This window comes from Hetaerina americana, unplaced genomic scaffold (assembly GCF_022747635.1).
Source record: "Hetaerina americana unplaced genomic scaffold, ioHetAmer1.1.p SCAF_9, whole genome shotgun sequence".
NCBI lineage: Eukaryota > Metazoa > Arthropoda > Insecta > Odonata > Calopterygidae > Hetaerina > Hetaerina americana.
The window spans coordinates 61,655,076-61,674,076 of record NW_027287538.1 but is presented as its reverse complement, the minus strand read 5'-3'; positions in this window follow the sequence as shown (position 1 = coordinate 61,674,076).

Sequence of the window (19,001 nt, the reverse complement as noted above, 5' to 3'; positions counted from 1 at the left end):
ATACTTAATCATTTTAAATGTCATCATCTTCACTCCATGAATCAAGCTTCTTGCTTGTTTCGTTTTCAAAGAGTTTTCCAGCCATATTTTTCTCGGTCTATCTATTCCTCTGACCTTACCCTCCACCATGTCTTCCGGCGAATGATATTTATGCACACCTTGCAAATGGTGACATCGAATTCCCTCAATAATCTCGCACTATACAGTTGTTGTTGTGGTAAATAATAAAATGTTCTCTTTAGTTTAAGTTTAAGTGAAGCTTAAACTTCGTTCTTTTCCTTACTTTAATTTTCAAAATCTCATCAATCGTACCGCATACGTATCATCTGTTATTGATGAAGTATGCTGAAATTGTCTTCGCCCTTGATATCAAACATCTTGGCCAACACTTGGTGGAACATATAAATATTTTATGAAATTGATTTTTTTTGTTCTCTCCGGCGGAAATTTATGGAATCTACATAACATATTGAAATGAAATGAAATCATTGACTTTGTAATTCCACAAACGCATTCAGAACACGACCCAGGTTTCGACGTTGAACGTCATCGTCAGATAATGAACGTTCTGATAAATGATGTTCAACGTCAAAACCTGGGGCGGGTTCTAAATAAAGTGTTTGGAATTACAAAGTCAATTTCATTTAATTTCAAATTGATTTTTTAATTATCTTCAATGATAACTTTTTTATTTCACCAGCAGGTCCCGATAAAGCATTACCATACAAGACACTAAAAAAAGAAACATTTCAGACGTGATAAGGTGGAATATCATGATTCATTAAAAATTTGCGATTTTCCACAAAATAATTTTGTGGAAAATTGCCAATTTTTAATAAATACAAGAAACTTTTAAAATTGACGATGGCAGCGTTTTATTTGAGACCAGTTGGTGAATTAAAGTATCATTTTGTTGTTAGTGATATTTTTTTGCTGGTTTAATTCCGTGTAAATCCAGCATTTTTGTTTTTTTCCTTTTTTATCATAACGTTCTTCACAGATCTTTCCTAGTTTAAATGCTGACCACATCATAATTTCATGCAAGTATTATTATGCATAATTTACTGGTAATATGGTCTCGCAAGTATGGTTATGAATTTCATGCATAAATCATATAATAGTATTATTTATTTTCAATTAATCAATGAAAATATTTTCAATAACCTGAATTAGAGAGTGAGAAAGAGACTTAGAGAGTGAGAATAAACCTGCAGGATTGGGTCTGATTTGGTTGAGAAACTCTGACCAAGATGATTAAATCTCTCGGCCAAATTTAATCCCATACCTCTCTCTCTCACAATTTGGGCAGATAATATAAACAATGCCATCTGATAATATTCTGACGCCACATTGTCAATCGAGTCCGTATGAATAAATATGAGTACCAATGTATCGAGAGTCGATACCTATCGCCAATATGGCAGTTATTGATGATGTGAACTCAGTAGAGAGTTTGGGTGATTTTACTGGCTGTGCGATATGTATTGAAAATAAAGTTATGATTATGTCCCATGTGATGACAATGAAGTTAAATTCATGCAATATCTTCATGGCACTATCGTGTAGAGTGGATTTTTTCCATATAGTCAAATTGACGACGAAGGTAATGCTGTAAAAATTATGAGTACTCGATTGGTTGAATATATTTGATAATAATCGATATAACCGACATTGATCGATTCTCACTTTATGATTAATATAATCTATATACCCCACAATTAATTACCTACGCCACCTCAGAATTTAATTTACATCGACGGTAGATATTGCAAAATGAACACCTAATCACCCTCACACATCAGTTCTTCTACCCAGTCGTACACGCTGGTAGATTGACAAACCGAAATCAGCCAATGAAGCAGGGTCCAAGCACCTTAAAAGTAAGAGCTGGAGAACTTTAAGTGGCCACCATAGGGAGTAAAAGCATTTTGTTCTTTAGATTTCATGCTGTATAATGTGCTTTCATTATTTCATATAACCTTTAGTATATCGCCCTTTTTGTTATTAGCAGATCAGGCATAGAGAAGTATTTCACACGTAGCTACCGCAGTCCACGTACATGTAGTTAGTATCCACCTTATTTGAGTTAAATTACATATTTCATGTAACCCGCAATTAAGGAAATTTAATATTTGATGCTGCATGACTAATGTTTAATCTCCTTCAGCCTAACACCTTAGCTTTGGTTCGTAGAGTTCCACGCATGTTTGAATGTAGATGTACGAACATAAAAGAAAGTAACGAATTGTATCGCAATTGAAACACCGCGGGGGCAGTTATAGTCGCTGACGAAATTTTATCATGGCAATGAGAATTTTTTTTCTCACGTTTCCTTCAACAAAAAACGGTGCTGAGATACTATAAGGGGGCGATTTCCTCGGAGACACTGTCTGCACGCGAGCGATGTTGTCCCAGTGATTTTACGCTCTGAATGATGGATAGGCGGCGAGTTACCCGTAGGAGTAATTAATAAAAGTGGGTAGTCTTAGTTAATGACCAAAGTGTTCCGGCTTCAAATTTGAGTGGTACCTGTGGGTATCTCCGACTAAAATCTCAGCGGTGAGATTTTCCGGGTACCTGGAGAATCTGGAATATCGGCGGTAGAAGGCACACACGAATTTAACTGATTCCATAGAACAACTGCTATTGATGCTTTAGGTCAAACATAACTTTTTTTCCAGATCATGTACCTGTCTAAACAAGATGACTTGTGATTGAGACAATATTTAAGATGGATAAGGCTCAATTAGAGCGTGATAATTAGTGGTATGCAACAAGTGTGGGCAGACGCCCCGCATTCAATGAATTCAATTGATGAAATACCGCTTTTTAAAGATCTGAAATGGAAAATCTATGAAAAACACCAATTTTCTAATGTTCCGGAAGTTTATTTATTTTGTTAGTGTTCTTTATTAACTAATAAATATTTTATATTACCTTTACTGAGAGCAGCGTGGCTATACGTGCCCAATACGTCAATAACGAAAAGACAACAAGCTAATTTATATCCATTCGGAAATTTTGAAAAAGTTTTTAAATTCGCGAGTGAAAATGGGCATAATTGTTTTTTTGGGCTATCATATGAGTTAATTTAGTCCAAAGACCTCTGCATAAATTGTTACCCTTCGCCAATTATGGACTCGAAGGGAAACAACGAAATCACCATGATTAAATGAATTTTACAGGATATGTATCTACGCGAAGGTATAATGGGTAACAATTTGCAAATACGCAATCAAATTGAACCAAATCACCCGGATATTATACTCAAAGCGCCGTCAAAACTCATCTGACCTACTGTTGAGAATAATTTTCCTTCTTTCACCACGGAACTCATGCATTTTGATCTACAAGGTTTGCAGCTTAATTTTGAGGTAAACTTGAGATATGTTTACGAAATGTATCTGAGATAGCCATCGGTTTTAGAAATAACTATCTGGGAGTGGTGAAATAAAAATTAGTTTAAACATTTCATTAGTCTAGAAGGTGTTACCGAAGGTCGTTGCTTAATTTTTTGTAAAATCTTCTAAATAACTAATTTTAGTGGTTCAATAGCCATTACATTTTTGTCATCACAGCAATCAACCCGATGATTAAATTTGAATGGTGATGGCAGAGTTCGCCTTACATCAAGCTACGGATGCCCTCAATTAAAAAATTAAGCGGGCAATTCCTTTCCTTGGATTACCTATAATTTCTAAGAAGGATCTTGTTCTCTTAAAATAACGGAGCTTATGAGGAGCTTAGGAGTATAGAGGAATCGCCAGGATTCGAACCCTATTCCCTTAGTCCAGTAACCGACCTCTAACCACTCATCCCCCCTTAATATTGAGCACCTAAATAAATCCACAACGAAATATTTTATGGAGATCTGTGTTCAGTTTCATTAATCTTAAAATGATAAATTATATTTTGGCTAACGAGTCAAACATATTCACGATTGGAGAGGATGAAAAATCTCCTCTTTTGTAAACAGATATAAAACTTACAATCATGAGTGGTTTCACTCTTTTCTTAGTAAATAGCAGATCATATTCCATTTCTGTGTCCAGAAGAAATTCCATCAAGCTCGCCAAGACCTACCCCGACGATGGCACGTAGCGCGATGCTATAGCGAAGCTAATTTCGGGAAAAAACTCTAGGATGGCCGAAAAATTATATTTCCTTACAGTTAATAATTGCGAAAATATGCCAGCATCCATTTCTTGCTGAAGTTCGTGAGTAATTCCGCGCATGGATTTTAGGTGTCTTCATTTTTACCGTAGTCATAAAATGATCGAATAGACACTTGACAGTAATATATTTGTTATTATCAAATGTTAAAATTTGGCTTTACTCTATGTAGAAACAGGCATTTTAATTTAGATAAATGTAAACAACTTACATACATCGAGAAATATTGGTGACAAATTTTGCTAGTCGACTCATACGTAGCGGCTATCAAGTAATAAGACCAGGTATGTGAAAAATCTCTGACAAATTTGCTCTACTCTCAGTGAAAATTAAATACAAGAGTGTTTTCATCCCATATTTTTGGACCCCTGCATGCATAATGATTCAATGTCTTCGTAAGGTTCGGAATAAACAATTAGGAAGATTATGAAAATCCTCTTTCCTAGGAAAGATCGAAATCCTAGGAAGATCGGAAACAGGTTTTTTTTCTGAATTGAAAATCCCTTCATTTTTAGGCGATGCGTGGACTAAAAAAACGATCTCGGAACTCTTTATTTTATTTCGTCATTTCGGCCCACTGGAAGACGAAACGACGTCCGCCTCCGATTTCGCCTCCTCGCCATTTCGCGCCCCACGTCACCTTGGCCCAATGGAGGGGGGAGGGTGAGCGGGGAAGATCCAGTGAAGCACTTAGGCAAATTAAAAGAGTGATTAATTTTCGCTATAGAGAAATGAGCTGGTGGACGGGACTCGCATGTCAAGCGGCCGTATCCAACGGGAGCCGACACGTGTTTTCTTCTCTGCCATCCCTTTTTTATTACATTTTCTTCCGATCCCTAATTTTGGGGAAAGGTATCGGAAATAGGTTTCCTAAAATGGCAACTGACTCCCTCCTTTTATCGTAACTCCTTCCTCCTCCTCGACACCCAGTCGACCTCGGTGACGGCGGGGTAACGTCCTCGCCTGCCAATTCAGAGGTCGTGGGTTGGATTCCCGCCTAGGTGGGTTTTCCTTCAACTAGAGCTTGGGTGTTGGCAATCGTCTTTAATGTAATATGTAAAGGTTAGGTGGAAGAAGGGACTATAAATTCTCGATCTCGCCCCTTAATAAATAAATACAACACCCACCCTCTACCCAGATTTAGTCCCCGTCACGTGGTCACTTTTTTCCTTTCTCTTTTCGGACTTAAGCTTACAGATTGGCTGAATGGTGAACCGGTGCCAAGATAATGCCGGTCATCGATTGCCTACTCCGCATTTAAAGAAAACCTATTCGATTGTGTTTGTTTATTATTTTCAAACAGGGAAGCGAAGATCTACTTGACTACCACAGAGGCGCGTATTTTGTTTATAATCATGAAATATCTGCCACCTATCTTATTCTACGGTAGTATTTTTCACTATTAGAGCTGCGTAAACAAAACATTAAAACCAAAACCTACAGTTTACATTACATTTTTACGTCAGTGCCCCCTGTGGCTAAGTCGTAAGTGGATTGAAGTCGAACTTTCGAATTGAAAAAATTCAGAGAGAAGGGTGAGATTTTTTGGGAATTTATCAAAAAAAGTCAAAGCCTAATTTATTAGTCTTTTGTTTTTCCACTCACTTTAAACCGCCGACCATATTTCAATTGATAGTTATGAATATTTACCTGCTGATTTCAATTTATCAAAATGTACGTAAACACCAAGCTCCGCCTGAGACAATATTTTTGACTGCTTGGAAATATGGAAAAAAAAATGTTCTCAAGGTTTTTCGGAGCTATTATTTCCTCCTTAAGGAATGTACACAGCAGCGAGACTCATTGCCCGATGATGGTTATTATTATTAGCAGTAGTCATCTGGCTTAGGACAGGTTTTTGATGAATCCAGGCACTACACACTCCCATATTCCTAGGCTCTGACTGGTATGACAAAACATATCCTTAGACCCTAAAATACGAATTAAAATACCACATTTTTAGTTCTCCATAGCCTCTACCTCCTCCCTCCCTAAATTACATCAAAAGTGATATTCTTTTCCTCCCTTCACCTCACAAACATTCTTCCCCTTCGCATTCCCTATATCATTCCGTTTCCTCTCAGTATCTCCTACATTAACTTGTTCTTCCTTCTTCAAATTTCTCTCAAAAGTCGTCTCTCTTCACCGACATAATTAGGACTTTTTCTTTCCTTTTTGGTTAATTTTACGAGTATTTTCTACATTCTTCTCCACAACCCCATCTTTAAGGCCTCCAAAAGGCCACGCTTATCTTTCTGTCTCAACGACCAAGTTTTTGTGCATTATGACATCACGTTCTATATTAAAGTTTTCGCAATCCCTTTATTTACATATTTACTTAGGGCGCTTTATCATCAACTCTCGCCTCTTTACAAATGCTTCCTTAACTAACGCGATTCTTCTCTTCCTCACCCTTCTACCCAATCTCCTCAAAATCAGTTCCCAAATACGTAGGTGAACTTGTGCTAGCTTGAAAATAGGTATCTTACTTGTCTTTCATTTAAGTTTGTGTCCCCCAAATTTGATTAATTCATTACCTTAGACTTCCTGCTTCTTGATAATTTCAATGCCTTCATTTTATTGTGATTAATTCTTATTCGATACCTGTTACACTGATTCGGGAATGCAATCTGTAATGGTTGTAGCCCTTTGACCGACTGGCTAACTAATGTTTGATTTTCCACCGATCTAACTGATTTTAAGTGTCCCCCATTAACTTTCAAACTCCTGACTCCAGCCCCTCCCATGCCTACTATGCCATCTCCTCCGCAAAAGAGCAGGTGATGAAGGATATCTCTGCCTTACTCCCCTGCCTGGAACTTCCCACCCCAAATCTACAATTGCTATCCCCACCTTTGCAGTCTGAGACCTGTACAGGTGTTGGTTTAGTCGTCTATCACTCCAGTCTACTCCTACAGGCATCTACTGCAAAGTTTTCTATGATTGTGTCCAGTTTACTCTGACAGTCGCCTTCTCAAAATCCACAAAGCATTAACTGATGTATCCTAGTTTTAATTTGCACCAAAATGCAGAAAATATGCAAGGCACGAAGTAATTGCGGTGTAACTGGTGCCTACGAAGATTTAGCAAGGATTATACGATCGCATAAATCGTACAGTTTTAAATATCCAACCAATTCCAATGTGCTCAATGTGTTCAGTAGTGCCATTAATTATAAATAGTTTTGATATTTGTCAGCAGATATCTTGAATTATTATTTATATATGTCATTGAAACATTTGCAAATGAAGTAAAATTAATTAGGGTTGTTTAACATAGCCTTTATATTAATATAAAGGAGTTGTAGTTTAACTGATATTTAAAACGACAGAAACCGACTGATGAGATTTAGTTAGCTGACTAGCTAAACTCGTTACACAAATAAACAGTTAAGATCAAATTTCCACATTTCCTTGTGACGACATTTGTGTTTCAAGTTGATTGAATGAAATTTTTATTCAGAGCACTTCTTACTTAAACCTTCCTTATAGCCTTCTTCACCGGCCTGGCTCAAATATCGCGCATAATGGAGGGTTCTTCCCTGGTTGGTGAAATATGAGTATTTTTGAGTTGTGTTTCAAACGAGTGGCATCGCAATTTTACTTTGGTGTCGTGCGATCGTTAATTTTAAGCTCCCTCCTCCGTCTATTGAAGGACTTTATCAACATAGGTATGAAGGAAACAGATCTTGATGATATCTCTCAATATACCCAGTCTGTATCTTAATCATATCCGTATAATTTCTAAAAAAGAGTGAGTATTGGAAATGAAATACCTCTCCGGGCATATTTATATGGCGTTCTTTGACTGATTGGTATCGTAGTGGGATATTGCAATTATTTCGACCGTCAACTGAGTTCTAGCTGCCTTAACTAACTTGACTATCTAAACAATCCTTGATATGCTAAGCACGCTCCTTAATATACTTACCAACATCAGAATTGCAATTCTAAGATTGGTTTAGAGCAGTCCACCAATTTTTTCTATTCAAAATTGATTCACTCACCCCCTGTTATCTTCTCTGTTTTAAGTCTTTAATCTGCTAAATTGTGATAGCCTCGTGGTCTTCCTCGCTGCATTTTACCTTCTAATCTTTAAATGTTTCTAAATAATCCGTTGTATCTCAAGGCTTGTTCAATTCATCTTGTTTTTCTTTACAGTAGAGTTTTTGCCATTTGGTCTTTTCCTCTTCTAACCTTCTATACTACCTTGATCAAAAATCTCCCGGAATTTATTCAGAAAATTAAAAATACAAGTTTATTCATCTAAATCTATATTGTCCCCTTCAAAGTAATCCCCATCGACTGCAACACACTTATGCCAGCGCTTGATCCAATCCTCGAAACATTTTTTATATTCGGTTTTCGGTATGTCCATCAGTGCTTCCTGCGATTTTTCCATTACTTCCTCTCGGCTGCTAAAACGCGTTCCCCGTAATGGTTTTTTTAACTCGATTGAACAGAAAGAAGTCACAGGGAGCCAAATCAGGTGAATTCGGTGGCTGTTGGATGGTATTTGTTGCATTTTTCGTCAAAAAATTACGAATAATGATAGCACTGTGCGACGGTGCGTTATCATGGTGCAAAATCCACGAGTTTTCTGCCCACATTTCTGGTCTCTTTCGGCGAATTGCTTCACGCAAACGTCTCATAACGCCCAAATAATACTCTTTGTTTACTGTCTGGCCTTCTGGCAAAAATTCATGATGCACTACACCGTTGTAATCCATGAAAACCGTCAGCATTGCCTTCTTTTTTGACTGAAAACGACGTGGTTTTTTTGGTCTCGGCTCATTTGGTGAACGCCATTCACTTGCCTGATGTCTGGATTGCGTGTCGTACTCATAAACCCACGTCTCGTCTCCAGTAATGATCCTTTTGATGAATGTGGGGTCGGATTCAGCCTCGCAAATCATGTCTTTTGCGACGTCAACACGGTCTCTTTTTTGCATGAAATTGAGGTCTTTTGGCACCAACTTTGCTGCTACACTACGGAAACCCAAATCATTAACCACAATGTCTTGGGCGGATCCATAGGCAATGTTCAAGTCCTCCGCTATTTCTCTGATGGTTAATTTGCGGTTATTGACCAACATTTCTTTTACTTTATCAACTTTCGATGTCGATGGTCTGCCACTGCGTTCATCATCTTCGATTGACTCACGACCACTTCTGAACCGCTCGTGCCACTGGTAAACGACCGTTTTTTTAGAGAATCGTTGCCGAAACACTTTTCCAACATTTCCAACGTCCGTGCGCCACTAAATCCGTTTTTTACGCAAAATTTAATACAAGTTCGTTGTTGCAAATTTAAATCTATTTCAGAAATTGTAAAAAATCGCCAACACACACAGAGATAGATGTACTCTTGGCTACGTAACTTTTGCAAATGTCAAGTTATGACACTAAGATTTAAAGGGAATATCAGCAACAGATGTACCAATTTAACAAAAAAACAGAACTCAAATCGGAACGATGGGAGCGCCACACGGTGGTTATTCCGGGAACTTTTTGATCAAGGTAGTATGCTTCCTTGTTTCTCACTTTTCCTGCCCGTTTAATCTTCGGAATTATCTTCCAACACCAACTTTCAGCGGCATATCTTTTTGGCTGGTCTTCTTTTCCAATGTTTCATATTTCTGATACGTAGAGTACGAACGTGTGGACGAGCTGCTTCCTTGTATGCAACCTCAGGTCCTTTGGACACAGCAGTTACCTCTTCTTCATGTACGGCATACTATTAGCTATTATTCACTTGATGTCAATCGAACTTTTTCCATCTCAAGTTATACTGCTGCCCAAGTAGGTGAAGGATTCCTCTCCCATTGCTCTTCCAGCTGCCAGTTTCTCTCCTAGATTCTGATATCTGCCTTCAGCTTCTCTCTTTCACACACACAGATACATACAAGGATTTTAGTTTTCTTCTTTTTGATGGTAAAAATATCACCCCTAAGCACTTCATCTGTAAAATTCAGAATTACTTTTAGGTTCTTTCGCCTTGCTCAAGTACTGCGATGTCATCTGCGAACCGGAGCATGATCATTTCATTGTGTCAAATCATTTTGACGCGGTGCTGTTTACAGACTTATGCGTCTGAATTATTGAATTGTTTATATATACTAACAAAAATGTTGCTAACCCTATCTTTACTAATTGAATACGAAATTTTGCAAAATAAAGAAATGAATTTCTTACAGGCGCCTTTTAATTTTTAAATCATTAAGAAAAGTCACGTAACCTCTGCTGATTTGCTACCTACACAATCGGCAGAGAGGTAGAGGAGGTAAGAAAAAAAAAATATTTTCTAAGCATTTCTACGAGACGTGCAATTATTTCATTGAAGCTAGTTGTTATTCAATGAAACATTTCTTCTTAATTTTGAGATTTTTAAACGTTTTTATTTGGTTACAATATGCCTACTTCGGACGTTGCGTTAGTAACCAGTACGCACTCGTACATATTCAGTTAGGATACATGTAGTACTGATCTGTCGTCGTATTCTTATTATATACTATTGTAGAACGGAAACAACCTGTATACCGAATGCATGTGACATGAATACTCATTTAAGTACGTAACCTCGTCTCTGCGTGGTTGCGTGATACACTGTAATGTGCGTCTCTGGATACTCGACGCTGCGTTCGATCTGATCACCTTCGTGCAACTCTCTTTAGGTGCATGTATGCAAATTTTCCCCAAAGGGTTGAAAAATGCGGTCACGGGTCACCGCGTTCGTAGGGGGGAAGGACTCGAGACATAGCAGGTTCCTTCTCCCAGCATTAAATTCCCCTCCATGGATTTCTATTTTGCTTCTTGAAGTTTAAGGAGGTTCAAAAGGCTCTGGCGGGGGAACTGATGTCAGACAGGTTCCGCCAATAAATGCCAGTTATGTTTGCTGATACTGTCGAATGGGTCATGGCCACCTACATATGCATTTAGTCAATTCTATCAGTAAAGCCTACTACCTTGAGTCCCTGACCAGACCCTACAGAGCAGTGCAGGATATGAGAGGGCTGTCGTCATTTAGCAGGATGGAAGAGGGTGAAGAGGCGGGTCCTCGAAGCTTTTTTGCTCTCACCGGCGGCGCCTAACATCAACAGAAGGCGGATGAAGCAGGAGGTTACACCGGAAATCGTAAGCGATAATCTGGAAGGATTTTATGACGGAAGTGCAAGGCAGTTATATCTAAGAAGCCTGTAAGAGATTTTGGAAATGACTTGGGAGATAAGGGAATAGAAGTACGACCATGTCAAGACTAGAATGACTTGGTGAGGCAGTTGTTGAGGCTTTGGGAGTACATGAAGTAAGTGAGAAGCCTGAGTGGTGGTTTAATGGGATCGCTGCCACAATACAGGGAAAAAACTGACATTTTTAAAATATCTGAATGCTAAGAATGATGCCAGGAAGGAAAAGTGCGTGGGCCGTATTTCATAAAATTCTTCCCAAGAAATTGATGTTGACCTCCTCTGATACGTCTTAATGAGACGGGTTGGTGTTTTGAAAAACTCATTCTCTATATGTCAGTGATACCTCTTCGTTTTCTAGATAAGCGAAACATGCTAAAAAGATGTTGAAAATGGCGTATATTCCTGAATAAATGAATTACGTGGACAAATTTTTATTTCATTGACGATAGTGAGGCATTGTTGTATTTGCCAAGGGTTCGGGATAGAGGTAATCGGATTGTGTTTGTGATGAAGAGGAATTCCTTAGTTCGTATCGTATTTTCAAGCATACGTTAGGGATAGTTATTGCCTTCTGCTGGTAATACTAATCCACATCTACTCAATACCCCGCAAGCTGCCGCAAGGGTGTGTGGCGTGTGGTGTTAAAACACCACCCGCAATCAAGAAAGAACAAAAACCGCATGCAAAAGACACAAATTTATACTATCCTCGAACAAAACATGATGTACATTCATGCAAGAACACTTACACCCCACACATATGCAAACACTCAAACTACAAACTAACATACACATGCACCTACAAATATACCTAGCATCTTTGCAGTGTTTAATATTGCTCCGACTTGTGAATTCAATGTTTTTAATATTTCTAATGTGACTTCGGTTTCTTACTCTTTTGATTTCTGATTGTCTGGGGAAAGAATGAGTATTTTTAACTATCTGTACTGGAATCTATCTCCCTTATTTTATCTTTGTGATCTGATCCATCTAAGTAGCGTGGGGCCATAATAATTCCTTCAGTGTCATCGTTAAACTCGTTTGTTCTGAACTTTTCTAAAAGTCTAAGCCTCACTTGTTCTCTTCGTGTTTCAGGTAGCTCCCAGCCAAAATCCCCTCAAAGACATGTCACACTTGTGTTCTTATTATAGCAATTTTTAAAGAATTTGGCAGATTTTCTCTGGACTTTATCTAACTCTTTTTGCCAAATTTTCTTCCAAGGATCCCAAATACGTACGGCATATTCCTAATATGAGAGGATTACTTGTTCCACAAAGTATTAAACTATATTTTTATTTTGAGATCTACAAACGTTTTATTTGATTACAATATTACTGTTTTGTTTCATGTTATTACAATATTTCTATTCAAACCTTGAACACCGGGCTTTGCTGATTAAAAAGTGGCCGTTTGTTTTAAATTTATTGTCCCAGAAATTATAATTGGCTGTGTTATTTCCAAAGAACATGATTATTAAGCCAGAATTCTATAACACTAATTAAATCTAGGAAAAATGGACATTAAAATAACGAAGCAAAGGTGACTGATCGATCAGTTTACTTTTGTTTGCAGATTTTAAGGAATATTTTATTTCAAATGAATTTATCATAAATTTGGTTGTGAGAAAGATCACTTAAAGATTATTATCATTTCTTACTTTTATAGAGCTACTCAGCGTAGTAAAACTACCTTAACTTATTAACTGATTCAACTAAACCAAAACCGAAGTTAAACTTGATCGTTCATTAGATCTGATAATATATTATTCAATTTGTTTAAAGATCATAGATTATTGTTCCCTGAGTTATGATTACAATAGGTCATCATGGAACTGTGAAAATATAGATTATGTGACATCGATTAGGGAATATGGCCTGAATAAAGAGTCCAAAAGAGAAGAGAAAGGAGGAAAATTCGTAGAGTAGATGTGAGGGTATTGGGGGAACGATCCGATTATCATGAAACCTAAAAGTTTGAAATACCCTGCTGTCAGTTACAAGAGCACCTAGCGGAAAGTGCTGAGAGTAAATAGTTGTGGAACATAAGCGGAAGGAATGCTATGGAAAACTGTTGCAGGAGGAAGGAATTTGATAGTGGCTGGGATAAGGAGACCATCGATGTGCAGTGACTCCGTATGTAGGTACAGGATGTAAGGAATGAGATTAAGAATGCGAGTAAGGGAGTCATCAGATGGTTCAGTGTACCCATTGGTGAAAAATGGACGCTCTAAGCTGTCATAGATGCTGAAAAGTTTGTTTGGGGGGTGCATGAATAGGAATTTCGAAAAAAATCAGATCTCCATCCAAGAGGATGGAGACATTGCTGCATTATGCCTATTTATTAAAAAAATGCCCAAAGATTATCCAAGGAATAACTAGGGATTTGCCGCCATGCCTTTCATTGGAAGGCTGTACTCTGGCAATCGTTTTGAGAGAAATAATTAACAGAAAAATAAGATGAAGCGGGATTTAGAGCAGAAAAGCCCACGGTAGATAATGTTTTTACTTTGGAGATTCTACTAGAAAAGCGTGTACAAGCTTTCATTAGAGTTACATGTTACCCTGATTGGTTTATGCAATGCACCTGATAATAATTCTTTGGATTACATTTTTGATCAGTTGGAAATAATGGATACTAACTCGGCTTTATTTAATGTAGTAAGGAATGTATACACTTATGTGGCAAGTCCTAGAGGAGGGAGCAGACTAACATGCACGTTTCATATCTATGAAAAGGCTACGGCAAGGATGTGAATAATCTGAGACACTTTTTATGTAATCATTTGTAGCGGAGCTGGAGATATGACGGAGGAAATGTAGAAACATGGGATTTCCATTTAATGATGGAAAAATATTTACTTGGCACTCTATATATGACCATATTGTGATAGCCGCAGAATAATACAATTTAAATAAGTACTTACTTTTACTAAGGGAACTTACACCTAAACTAATTGTGATACCTGATAATATTTGCAGAATCGGCCAGCCGGAGAAGTTAAGAGAGATAGATAGACGCCTTCTTGTACAGGTTCCAAATACTCCTTCCCTCGCACAATACATAGGCATAACGCAATCAAACTCAAAACCCCGAATATATAAACTGAAAGTCTAAAATCCATTGATTGGGGTAATACTTGTACACACAAATTATTGCACGATGTATATGGAAATATATGTAGACGATTGTTTTTGCATAATAGATAATACTTATTCAAATGCATGTGTGAACTAATATTTATACTTGTATGGCTGGTGCCCTAACACCCTCCGCCACATACCCTTGATGGTATTGTGTGGATGTAGAATATGTGCAATTTTATATACCTCGTGGTTGAAGTCGTGTTTATCTCCGGCTAGATAGCAGGAGAAGATATCTTTAGTAGAGGAGACATGTCATTCAGGTGTGTGGTTTGTAACAAGGGTGAAAACTGTAATGAAGTTACTGCAAGAATAAATAAAGCCAAGAACATCGTCAGAGTATTTCTTTCGGTTTCAAGACACGGAAGAGCGACAAAAAGAAGAGGAAAGATTAAAAGTCGATAACACAAAGAGGGGTATGGCACGCACATAAACAAAAGACGAAAAAATCACTTTAAGGAAATGGAAATGATTTTTTTCGGCACAGTGCACAAAAGACTAGATTGGGAAATAGGGGAGAGAGTGGAAGAATGGAGATGGACGGAGATATTCTGGGCGGCGTTCAGAGGAGGCATTTGGCAGTGGTTCGGCCGGGTCACTAGGTTGAGTTGGAGGGACGTAGACGGAATAAAGTGCCTGTGTGCCATTTTGGAGGAGAAGGCGAGGGAGGAGTCTTGGCCATTCTGGAGAAGAGATTAGAAGAGAGAGACTTAGAGCGCAAGGGAATGGACGGACAAGAGCAGCAAGTGATTTGAATGTTGAAGACTGCCAAGATAGACGAAAACTAGAAGTGAATAGGCAGCAAAAACTGCAGAGATCTGCTTTTATAATCAATAAAAGTTTAAAAAAGAGCGACTGAATCGCGTTCAACGATTATTTCATTTTTTGAAGACGCCAAAAGACAGATCAAATTAACTATTTTTCTCTCAATACTAAAAAACATCTTTTTTTTGATCAAGGTATGATAACATTAAACATGGCGATAGTCCTGGGAGCCGGAATGCTGGTAGTAATAGTTTTTAAAATTTTTATTGGAAGGGACCTAATTTTGTTTATTGTATCGTGGTATTCCTTCATTTTACAAGTGAATTCGGTGAATAGGGTAGATGAATGCCGTTGACAGATGGTTCATTGCGTGCTGTGAAGTTATCAGCAAGATTTTCCCCAAAGGAGGGCGTCTACACATCTGCCTGCCTACTGCTCCAAATTTACCGCGGAGTAGAAAATACCTCCCTGAATCAAAACTACACGTAGCCCTAAGGCAAAAGAGAACGGTCGGAGAAGAAGGTTCTCCTTCACCAGGGACAAACTGGCAGCCTGCCACAATTGAAGGCGGTGTGAAAAAAGGGTATAATACGAAAGCAGAGGCCAACAGGAGCCAGAGATGCCTTTGTTGGTCATTTCCAAACCGACCGCATTCCTCTACTAGCACCGTCTACATCGTCACCATCGGATGAATCTGCTTCGGACAAGTATTTAGCGGTATGACCCGCATCACGCAGGTCATACCACTAATTAGTCGTTCGAAATACCGCGGAAGATGAGGGAAATATCCGAGGATTTCAGGATTTTTTTCAAGGAATAAAAAAAATTATTTGTAGATACATTTCAAGTTTATTTTATCCGAATAAAGAACACTTTCAAATGAGACTATTTTGAGGTAGAATTGCCCAGCAAACACTTTGAACTGGACAAAGTAAAGCGTTATTTAATGAAAATATTATGTATTATTTTTCTCTACGTTGCGATGCTAAATTAATTTTCAATGACGTTCAAATATTTGTTTAAACAGTGAGTAAAGGAATATAATCCTCAAAAGGGGTGTACTTTCTTCTGAGAATTCCTTGTTCCAAGGGTGTTATCTTTTTTACTGAAACACTTCAGAATAACGGTCGACAAAAGCGTGGAGAAGTAAGGCAGCACTACTTAAAAAACATCTAAACGCCTTTAACTCAGGTGCTTCTATTATGATGTGTGATGGAAAGTAGATTCAGTGAAAGCAAAGAGCATTTGTGGGTATCTCGGGACAACTCTCGAAGTCTAGAAATATATTTTGCCAAACCTGGAAAGTTGGGTAATTTTTTGGTTGAATTTCACTGACCACCCAGAAAATTTTCTGCATTGAATGCATTATGTGCATAACAGATTATAATTTTATTTTTAAATGTTTATTGAATTAAAGGTTGAGGAATCAGATGCTTTCAGGCGTCACTGTGATGCTTCATTTTATCAGTAAAATAAACCTAAGTTCACAATTTTTTTATTTCGCGACCTCGGTCGCAACTTGAGAGTGTTCCGGTTAAAAAAGTCAAAATTGACCTTGAAAATGAATTTTGGAAGTTGAATTTCCTGTATAGGGAAATAAAATTGTTTTGTGAACTTTACTGAGCTTGTTTTATTCATCTTGAGGAATCCATAGCAATGTGTTTACATAAGCACATCTGCCTCTTCCGCATTTATTCATTTACTGAGAGAAAAGGTTTTATTGCGAAGTTTGTCCAACAAAGAGTCATCATGAAGTTTAATTCCAATAATTTAATCTAAAAAATCATTCTTAATGCAGAATTAAGTTTAAAATACATGCTATTTCTTTCAATTTATGATAAATTTGCATGTGTCACAAGATTCATTGTTTTGATTACAGTATTGCTTCAGCTTTAGCCGTTGCAAGTTGAACCATTTTCATTTCCCCTTCGGAGGTAAAGATTGAGGTAACACGCGACGCTGCAATGAAACTTTGCTTTCGCCAGAACAAATCGTCAGCCAAACCCAAGGTAATGCTACAGGAAGGTTATTAGCAGTTTTCTTATTCTCTGTAGCACAGCTAGAAGATGGTTTTTAAAGTTTTAAGGAGGGGAGACAATAAATTTATCTGGAGGGTAGCTCTGGAGCTCCAGTCCCTTACGGAAGTAAAAATTAACGCCATTGTTGCCATTGAGAAAGAAGATATCAATAATATTATGAGAACTATCGGATATTTTGAAAATTTCCATACATTAGTAACAGAAAAATACTCGTGAGACTTGTTTGTGCGCAGTGGGTTCTTTGAAATGGAAATTATCTCGTGAAAATCAACGTACTCCTCCCTAAATTCCAGAAGCATCACTATATAACTGTATTATGCTCCCCAATGTGAAGAAAGATCTTTGAGGAAAGCATTTTTCATCATTAGAAGCAGTCAAAAGTGAACTGAACTTTCAGCGACTGCTACGGACGTAATACGTACATTAGTCAAATCAATTAAACTTGTACCCCAAATATATGGGGATCGAGATGGTGCGGTGGCTAACGTACTGGCTTCCCACCCTGAGGGTGCGGGTTCAAATCCCGGCGGTGTTGAATATTTTTCAGTGGTATCTCGATCCGTACTTGAGGTGCTTTGTGGAGGGCACTTTGAGTGAGTACGCCGTCCGTCGGATGGGACGTTAAACTGCGGACCCCTTGGCGCCTTTCGTAAAGAGTAGGCTAATGCCGACGCCGGGTTTCTCTCCACCCTTCATCCTTTCCTGTCCATCCCCTATGGCGCAAATGACCTTAGCTGTCGGTCGCCTCCCCTTAAAACTACTACTACTACCCCGAATATATTAAGTGTGATTTGACCATACAACATTAAACCGCATATTATTCATTGCAATACATTTTTGCACAATACATAAGGTGAATGTAATATGTATAATCAGTCTGAATTGAAAAGCTCTCGTAATAATAATATCCCTCATGTTGTTTTTATTGGAATTCTTTTCTGATCATTGAAGTAATTTGTATTTTGTTTTATTTTCCTTTTTGTGTGAACTTAAGATAATTCTTAATACGATGAGTAAGAGATATTATTGGTAAAGAGGTTATAAAGAAAACTCCCGTTAAGGTCCAATCTTGAACGAACGGTCGAAGGCAATAAGGAGAGATCTTAGCGATCTGACAGTTTGTGGAGAGGAGAGACTTCCAGGCATAAGGAATTTCGAAGTTGTTTCTCGATCATCAGAGGTTTTTCATTGTATACTCGAAGAACAGATATTTTACCAAAGAATTTAAGATAAATACGCAGGGTGGTACGACGGTAATAAGTGCATAAATAAATAGATTTTAAAATATCCCGGGCGCAACGGGAACATCAGAAGCAAAAACACAGCCCACCAGTTAAATTTTTCACTCGAGATCATATGAATTGACCTAATGTCAAACAATTCTGTCTCGAATAAAGCTTGAATCCCAGTTTGCCTTAATTTATACGTACGTACTCATTTATCTGGATAGTGTTCTTTTCTGACAATGTTTGTGACCTCTGTATGTTGGCGACGGCTGTCTAGACCATGACATTTGACTAATATCATAGCATTTTCATCATCGTTTGCGTCGGAAAATTCAGTATGCGTTCCCTGTCGTGAAAAAACTACACGGCGAGATGGATCGCATGACCTTCTAAGCAGGATTTACACCCGTTGATTGCTCGCTCCGTTGTCAGTTTCATTTAATTCAATGTAGAGTTACCTTGGTCACTATCAC